The sequence below is a fragment of the Elephantulus edwardii genome, unplaced genomic scaffold, assembly GCF_000299155.1.
Source record: "Elephantulus edwardii isolate Elephantulus edwardi_28Jun2011 unplaced genomic scaffold, EleEdw1.0 scaffold00322, whole genome shotgun sequence".
Lineage (NCBI taxonomy): Eukaryota > Metazoa > Chordata > Mammalia > Macroscelidea > Macroscelididae > Elephantulus > Elephantulus edwardii.
In genome coordinates, this window is record NW_006400072.1 from 96,582 (window position 1) to 105,033 (window position 8,452).

The 8,452-nt window shown below is 43.6% G+C and overlaps 1 pseudogene; it reads left to right on the forward strand.

The window, feature by feature from the left end:
- The first annotated feature begins 247 nt into the window (after positions 1 to 247).
- LOC102873359 overlaps positions 248 to 8,452 on the forward strand; it is a 12,802-nt pseudogene continuing 4,597 nt past the window's right edge.

Consider the following 8,452-nt stretch of genomic DNA (forward strand, 5'->3'; position numbering starts at 1 on the left):
GGTTCAACAATGAATGAATGGAATTCCAAAATCTCTGTAGATGTTCATTGAAATGAAAAATAAATTAAAGGAAACACACAGACATAAAGCTGAGAGAACTCCATATAAAATAAACAGCAAAAGAAAAACACCAAGACATACCATAGTCAAAATTTCCAGAACAAAGGAGAGAATTCTGAAGGCAGCTAGAGAGAAAAGAGTGACTTGTAAGGGAAATAAGATTCCATGTCGATTTCTCGTCGCTAAGATGACGGCCGAGCCTCCTAAAGGGGAATTGCAGCTCCCGCCGCTCCCACCACCCCCAGGACACTATGGTGCCTGGGCGGGCTAAGAGCTGCACGCAAAGTTAGCAGAGATCGGAGCTCGATCCAGGGGAGCCGCGAGGAGCTGGTGCAGCGGCTGTAGTCGTACACCCGTCAGACCGACATGGTGCCGAATCCACAGGTTCTGAGAAGGGTCGTCGGGACAAAGGTGCTCCCCCTCCCATGTCAGCACAGCTCTCCAGGATTCCCACGCCATCACCACCTATGGGGTTCCCCCCTCTGCAGCCTCCCCACCACCCCATCCACCTCCACCAGGCCTTGGCCTTGGCTTTCCTATGGCAGCTGGACCTCACACACCGAACTTGGGCCCCCCTCCCTCCGCGTGGGCGAGCCTCTGGCGCTGTGTGAGGAGGAATGGCTGAAGGTGGCGCAGCAGCAGGCAGCATGGCTGATGCAGCAAGAGGAAGGGGCCAAGCAGCAGGGAGATCATTCACTGAAGGAACATGAACTCTTGGAGCAGCAGAAGTGGGCGGCTGGGCTGCTGGAGCGGGAACGGCAGCATGAGATCGCCAAGATGGGCACCCTGGTCCCTCGGCCCCACAGGACAGGGGCCAGATGGGTGTTCGCACACCGCTGGGACCTCGAGTCGCTGCTCCAGTGGGCCCCACTCCCACTGTTTAGCCGATGGGGGCACCTGTTCCCCGACCTCGTGACCCCCACCCCGCAGCGATGAGAACACAGAGACCGATGGCCCTTCTGTGACCCCAAGATACCTCGGCCTTGGGGAAGATCCGCAGTTGAAGGAGAGCCAGCAGGAAGAGACCAACTCGCAGCAGGAGGAAGAGGAAATGGAAACAGACACTCGCTCATCGCCGGGCCAGTCGGCTTCAGAGACTGAGGAGGACACAGCGTCCATATTGAAGACAGAGAGAAACCGGAAACGCGGGAACCGGAAGAAGCAGCAGCAGCCCCGGCCTCACAGAGTTCTGGGGACTGAGAGGAGGACGCGACCCGGTCACGGAGCCCAGACTCCCCAGCTGCTGATGTTGAAATTGAGTAAGTGACGGAAGAACCCGAAATTTACGAGCCCAACTTCATCTTCTTCAAGGGGATTTTCGAGGCTTTCAAGCTCACCAACAATGTGAAGGAGAAGGAACCCGAGAAACTTGACAAGATGGCGAATTCTGCAGTCGCCAAGAAGAAGGGCTTCGAGGAGGAGCACAAGGACAGACAGTGACGACGAGAGCAGCGATGACGAGCAGGGAGAGAAACCAGAAGCCCCAAATTGTCCAAGAAGAAGTTGCGCCGAATGAATGGCTTCACGGTGGCTGAGCTGAAGCAGCTGGTGGCTCGCCACGATGTTGTGGAGATGCACGATGTGACGGCCCCGGGCCCTGAGCTCTTGGTGCGTCTCAAGGCTACACGGAACTCAGTGCCAGTTCCATGCCGCTGGTGCTTCAAGCGCAAGTACCTGCAGGGCAAACGGGGCATCGAGAAGCTTCCCTTCGAGCTCCCAGACTTCATCAAGTGCACGGGCATCCAGGAGATGAGGGAGGCGCTGCAGGAGAAGGAAGAACAAGAGACCATGAAGTCAAAGATGCGAGAGAAAGTCAGGTCTAAGATGGGCAAGATCGACAATGACTGTCAGAAGCTGCACGACGCCTTCTTCAAGTGGCAGACCAAGCCGAAGCTGACAATCCACAGGGGCCTGTACTATGAGGGGAAGGAGTTTGAGACGTGGCTGAAGGAATAAAAGCCAGGAGATCTGTCTGAAGAGCTAAGGATCTCCTTGGGGATGCCAGTAGGACCAAATGCCCACAAAGTTCCTCCCCCGTGGCTGATTGCCATGCAGCGATATGTCCCAACCCATCGTACCCCAACCTGAAATCCCCAGGGCTGAACTCACCCATCCCAAGAGCTGCTCCTGTGGATATCAAGCTGACAGCTGGGACAAGCCCCCAGTGGACGAGATGGGGAAACCACTGTATAGGGATGTATTTGGAACCAATGCTACTGAATTCCAGATCAAGACTGAAGAAGAAAAGATTGTTCGGACCCCTTGGGGAGAACTGGAACCATCTGATGAAGAGTGTTCAGAAGAAGAGGACGAGGAGGAGAGTGATGAAGACAAGCAAGACAAGACAGGCTTTATTACTCCTGCAGACAGTGGCCTCATCACTCCTGGAGGGTTCTTGTTGGTGACAGCGGGCATGGAGACTCCTGAAATCATCGATCTGAGGAAGAAGAAGACAGAAGAGGCTATGGACGGAAGTGAGAGACCTCAGCTGTTCACTGTGCTGCCAGAGAAGAGAAGGGCCATTGTTGGAGGAGCCTTGATAGGATCGACCCACATCTATGACATGTCTAACCTTATGAGCCAGAAAGGTCCAGCCCTGAGCTGCAAGATATAGAAGTGGCCTTGGCACCTGAGTTGGAGGTGGACCCCATGGCCATGACCCAGAGTACGAGGAGCATGTGTGGGAGCAGCAGGCACAAGTGGAGAAGGAAGACTTCAGGTACATGGTGGCTGAGCATGCAACCAAGCAGAAGCAAAAGAAGCGGAAAGCTCAGCCCCAGGACAGCCGAGGGGACAGCAAGAAGAACAAGGAGTTCAAGTTTTATGTCCATCTCATGCACCAGCTCTGCTTTGCACCAGCTCTGCTTCACTCCTTCTGCCTGTGTACTGGACTCACACATGGGGTCTCCGAGCCAGCTCCTGCAATTTCCAGTGGCCCATTATTTCATGTTCTTATTTTAGACTTGTTTTGTAAACAAAGCTGTTTCCCAAGGAAAGAAAAAAAAATGGCCATTTCTCATCAGAAACCAAGTGAGCAAGAATATAGTGGAATAACATATCAAAACTGGAAGAATACAATTGCCAACCAAGACTAGAGTACCAAACAAAACTGTTCACTAGACATAACAGAGAGATCAAGATGTTCTTACAAAAGCAGAACCTAAGGGGGGTTGTAAAAACAACACCAGTGTTGCATGAAACACTGAGGGAAGTTCTTACAGAGGTACCACAGAAAGCAGGGTGGACCAAAGTAACCAGCAGCAGCACTAGAAAGAACTCAAGAAAATGATAGCAATAATACCTTATGTCTCAATAATTATACCTAATAAGCTCTTTTTTGACTACCGCTTGTTGCTGCAAGCATAGATTTCACATGAACACGATTAAGTGTTCTGGAATCCCCATTCTTGGAAAGGTTAGCCACAATTTATTGTGATCCATACAGCAATATGGATAAATATTTTAAAAATTATTGGCGTTCTAAAAATATCACAAGTCAATAATTCTTATATTTTGGTAATATATAGGTTCAACTGAATTATATTAAAAATTCATGTTATAAATAAGAAGTCTTTTTGTTTCGATCTTATGCCATGGGTTTAATGTAACAATTGGTTAAATGTTGAAGATACATTTTTATATGTGAAAGATGACTATGTAACAGTCGTATTAAGAATGGAGAAGAAAGGGTGTAAAGATGTATTCTTCGGTTTATGTTGTCATTTTTTGTACACTATTACTGTAAATATCCTGTAGTCAAATCATGATTTGACAGTTGAGACTTTCCTCTTGTCATTTTAAATGTGTTCTCCTTATATAAATTTCATTTGTTAAATGTCAACTATATGCCAAACAATTAAATACTGAATCTACACATGAAAGCTTATTCTGCAGAATAAGGATGAGAAAAACAAGTCAACAAGCAACAATGACATGTCACTCTAAGGGAAATAGAGAATGTACCATTAGAGAATATTTGGAGGATTTGAAAGTTCATGTGGGAATAGCAGTGAGAGTATAATATAGTTAGTTAGAGTAGATTGGAGGTAGTTGTGTGAGAGTGTGAGAACAAGACAAAGTTTGGGCAGAAAGACAATGGATCATATCAGCCATGTCTATCATTTCGCTTTTAACATTTGAATGAAAAAGCAGAAGGAAGTAGGGTAGCCATCATCATAACCATTCTTGTGACTGTTGGATGCCTGGAAAGAAAATGTACTTGTAAGTTCTGGACACCTACTAGCATATTATTCATAGAATGATTTAGAGGTATAGTTATAACATTTCAGGGATGTCTATGCAAATCCTCATAATCCTTAGCCATATGATGTAAGTTTGTAAATGGCAATACTGGGATTTCAGTCTCCATATGAACAGCTTGAAAACCTGTGCTATTTCTGTTAGATCGCATACTAATGACCAAAATTATCATTATTTTTTCATTTTAATACTTATTATAATTTTTGACATTTTCCCCCTACAGCCTCCATTAAGGAAAGAAAGGCTAATCACTTATCAGGAATACAGGAAAATTCGTAAGCTATTGGAAGACTTGCTATTCTTTCTTTATTCACTGATTTACAATCCCAGACATTTTCAAGTGTACTTTATTTTGCTTTTCATATAGTGGAGAAAGAATTTTCAATTGTTCAAGAAAAAGAGCAGCCAATACATGGAGATCAAATTTCTGATGAAAAAGAGAATGACTTTCCTTTAATACCGGCCTTGAGTTTTTCAGGAGATGTAAGTGCTGTGTGTATATGTTTATTCTTTTGTCTTAACCTTTTCCTTGTGCTTTTCTACATACTGTCTCTTGGATCTTCATAAATGTACGGTAGCTTAACAATGACAAGGACCTTAAAGATTTTAACGTCTTGAAGACCATAATAGAAAGCAAGTGTATTAAGAGATGTTGTGTACCGTTGAGTCAGACTGACCTATACCTGACCTTCCTGCAGTTTTCAGAGGCAGTTAGTAGCATGAGAGGAGATTTTCCAACCTCTCCCATGGAGCAGTGGGTGGTCTTGACCTACATGCCTTAAGGATTTCAGAGCATAACTTCTTGCCACTAGGTCACCAGAGAGAGAGAGGGATGATTGAGATTCATAAAAATTACTGGTTACTAAATAATTATCAAGTATGTTGTTTTAGACAGAAAAATGAAAAAGCACCCCCTAAAAAAAATTCCTATGAAAATCATGTGAAGGGAAAATGTCATTCAAGAATAACAAGAGTGGTGATGAGCATTGAATAAGAGAAACAAGATGAGTGTAAAAAGAGTGTAGGCAACAGGGCAATGGCTGTATCCAGCTTCTGCTTGCTCCTCAAGGTTGTATTGTCTCCTATCCACAGCACCAACCCACAAAAACATCCTCTATTTTCATGGGGTATCCAGTTTGGGAAGTTGTCTGGAGCTGCCGGATTCTATAGAGGTTTATTTTCTGGTCTGGTGAGGTTTGGATGTGGAATGTTTACTCACCCTTGGGTGACCTGATTAGATTTGATCTCCTATTTTAAAAGACACTTGGTCACCTGTTTAGGGCTAGAATCCAATTTAGGAAGTTGTCTGGAGCTGCTGGATGCTATAGAGTTTTGCTGTCTAGTTCTGGTAAGGCTTGGGTGTGGAATGTTTACTCGCCATTGGATGTGAACTAATTGGATTTGGCCTCCAATTTTAAAAAGGCATTTGGTACTTAACAACAACAACAATATAGAGAGCACTCTGTAAGTCTAGTGAATAGAAAGTTATGCTACCAAACCAAAGGTGGGGATTTTAATTTGCAGTCCTCAGGCTTTGTTATAATTGTTTTTGGAAAAACATTCTTCTAAGTGGTATAGCTCTGGTCTGTCCATTTGCTGTACAAAGGTAACTTGTGGTTGCTGTGATGCTAAACACTGTTACACTGATGTGTTAAATGTGATAATGGTTATCCATGGTGGACAGTGTTTGGTGGAGCTCCCCGATTAAAACAAGGTTGGAAGCAGGAGTGGAATCCACTTCCGAAATAGCTTGCCTCTGGAAACTCTATGAACTTGGAGAAATGATGGAAGTTATAAAAGTGCTCAGGTCTTTCATTCATAGGGTTGCTATGAGTCTTCTACAACTCCACGGCACTTAAAAACAACTAACGCCAGATATGGTCTCCTATTGCTCCTAATTGAAGCAAAATCTTACAGCTCTATTCGGTCCAAATCCATTCCAATAACCAAAAGGATCTCAGCATCATATTCCCTATTATGAGGTTTAGTTGTTGTTATTGTTATTGTTGTTGTTTTTATTGTTATGTGCTGTCGAATCACCTGTGACCAATAGTGACCCTCTCTACATTAGCTCTGAAGCCTGCCCTATCTTGAGCCAGTCTCACTGATTCCATCCAACACACCAATCTCCATTGTTCCAGTTATTGTATCAATACATCTAATCTGGGGTCTTTCACTCTTGTGCTACCCCTCCACCCTTCTGAGCATGACGCCCTTCTCCAAAGACTGGTCCTTCCTGCCCAAAGTATGTGAGACAGAGTTTAAAATGTTAGTCTCCAGAGAGCATCCCAGTTTCACCCTCTTCAAGACAGACCTATTTGTTTTCTTGGCAGCCCATGGCATATTTAAGACTTTTCCAGCACCACAACTCAAAGGCATTAATCCTTCTTCTGCCATCTTCAGTCATTGTCCAGCTCTCTGATACATAGAAAGTAATTGTGAAGACCATGGCCTGGATTAGGTGCACCTTAATCTCTAGAATTACATCATTGCATTTCAGTACAATTGGGAGATCCCTGAGAGCGTATTTTCCCAATGCAATTCTTCTTTTGATTTCCTGACTGCTGGCGCCAAGAGTGGTGATTGTGGAGCAGCGCCAACAGTAATTGTGAACATCCTCCGTATCTTCTCCATCTATCATGGTGTTAACAATAGGCCCAGTGGTGAGAATCTTTGTCTTCTTGATGTTGAGCTTCAATCTATATTGAAGACTACATTCCTTGACCATCTACAGCAAGTGTTTCAGGTTCTTCTGTTTCACCCAGCAAGGTTGTGTCATCTGCATAATGTAGGTTGTTGATGAGTTTTTCCTCCACTCCAGATGCCACATTACTCCTCATAAAGCCCAGCTTCCCAAATGATCCATTCTGCATATGGATTTAAAAGGTATGAGGACAAGATGCACACACTCCTTTACTGATTTTGATCCATGCAATATTTATTTGCTCTGTTTTGAGGACTGCTTCTTGGTCCAAATATAGGTTTCATATAAGCACAATCAATTGTCCTGGGATTCCCAATTTCCTTAAGGTTAACCACAATTTGTTTGATAAACACAGTTAAATGCTTTTGCATAGTCAAGTAAACACAGATAGACATTCCTCTGGTACTCTGCTTTCCACCAAGATCTATCTGATATTGGCAATAATGTCTCCAGTGCCACGACGTCTTCTAAACCCAGCTTGTATTTTTGATAGTTCTCTGTCAATGTACGGTTCCTATCTTCTCTGAATAATCTTCAGTAGGATTTTGCTAGTGTGCTATGTTAGTGATATTGTAATAATTAGTAACACTTTTCATGCTCTGTCAGGTAACTTTTCATCTTTTTTTTTTTTTTTTGTAATGGGAATATGTATCTTTTCTAGTCAGTTGACCAGGTAATTGTCCTCCAGATTTCTTGATGAGCACATCCAGGGTAGCATCTGTTTGTTGAAATTTGTGAATTGGTATTCCATAATTTATGGTATTCATAATTTATTTCCCCAAGACCTTCAGAGCAGCCTGAACTTCCTCCTTCATCCCCCTGCCTCTTGATCGTATGTTGTTTCATGAAATTCTTCTGTGTCAGCCAATTGTTTTTGGTACAGTGACTCTGCAAACTCTTTTCATGTTTTAATGCTTCCTGAATCTTTCAATATTCTGCCCACAGCATCGTTAAGCATTGCACCTTGTGGTTTGAATTTGTTCTTTAGTTCCTTCTGCTTACAAAATTCTGAGCGAGTTTTGCCCTTTTGATTTTCCAACTCCATCTCCTTGCACATTTCATTATAATATTTTGCCTTGTCTTCCCAAGCTACTCTTTGAAATCTTCTATTCAGCTCCTCATCTTCTTAATTTCTTCCCTTTGCTTTGGCTTCTCAGTGCTCTAGTGCAAGATTCAGAGTCTCTTCTGACATCCATTTTGGTCTTTTCTTATTTTTCCTTCTTTCAATTACCTTTTTCCTAATCCACGGACCATATTCTTGATATCTTCCCACAGCTCATCGGGTCTTGGTTCATTAGTGTTCAAAGCCTCAAACTTGTTCCTGAATTGGTTTTTAAATTCAGGGGGGATAGACTCAAGGCCAAAATTTTATTCCTTTGGATATGATTTAATCTTCTTTTTTTTTTAACTGTTTTGGGGTTTTTTTTT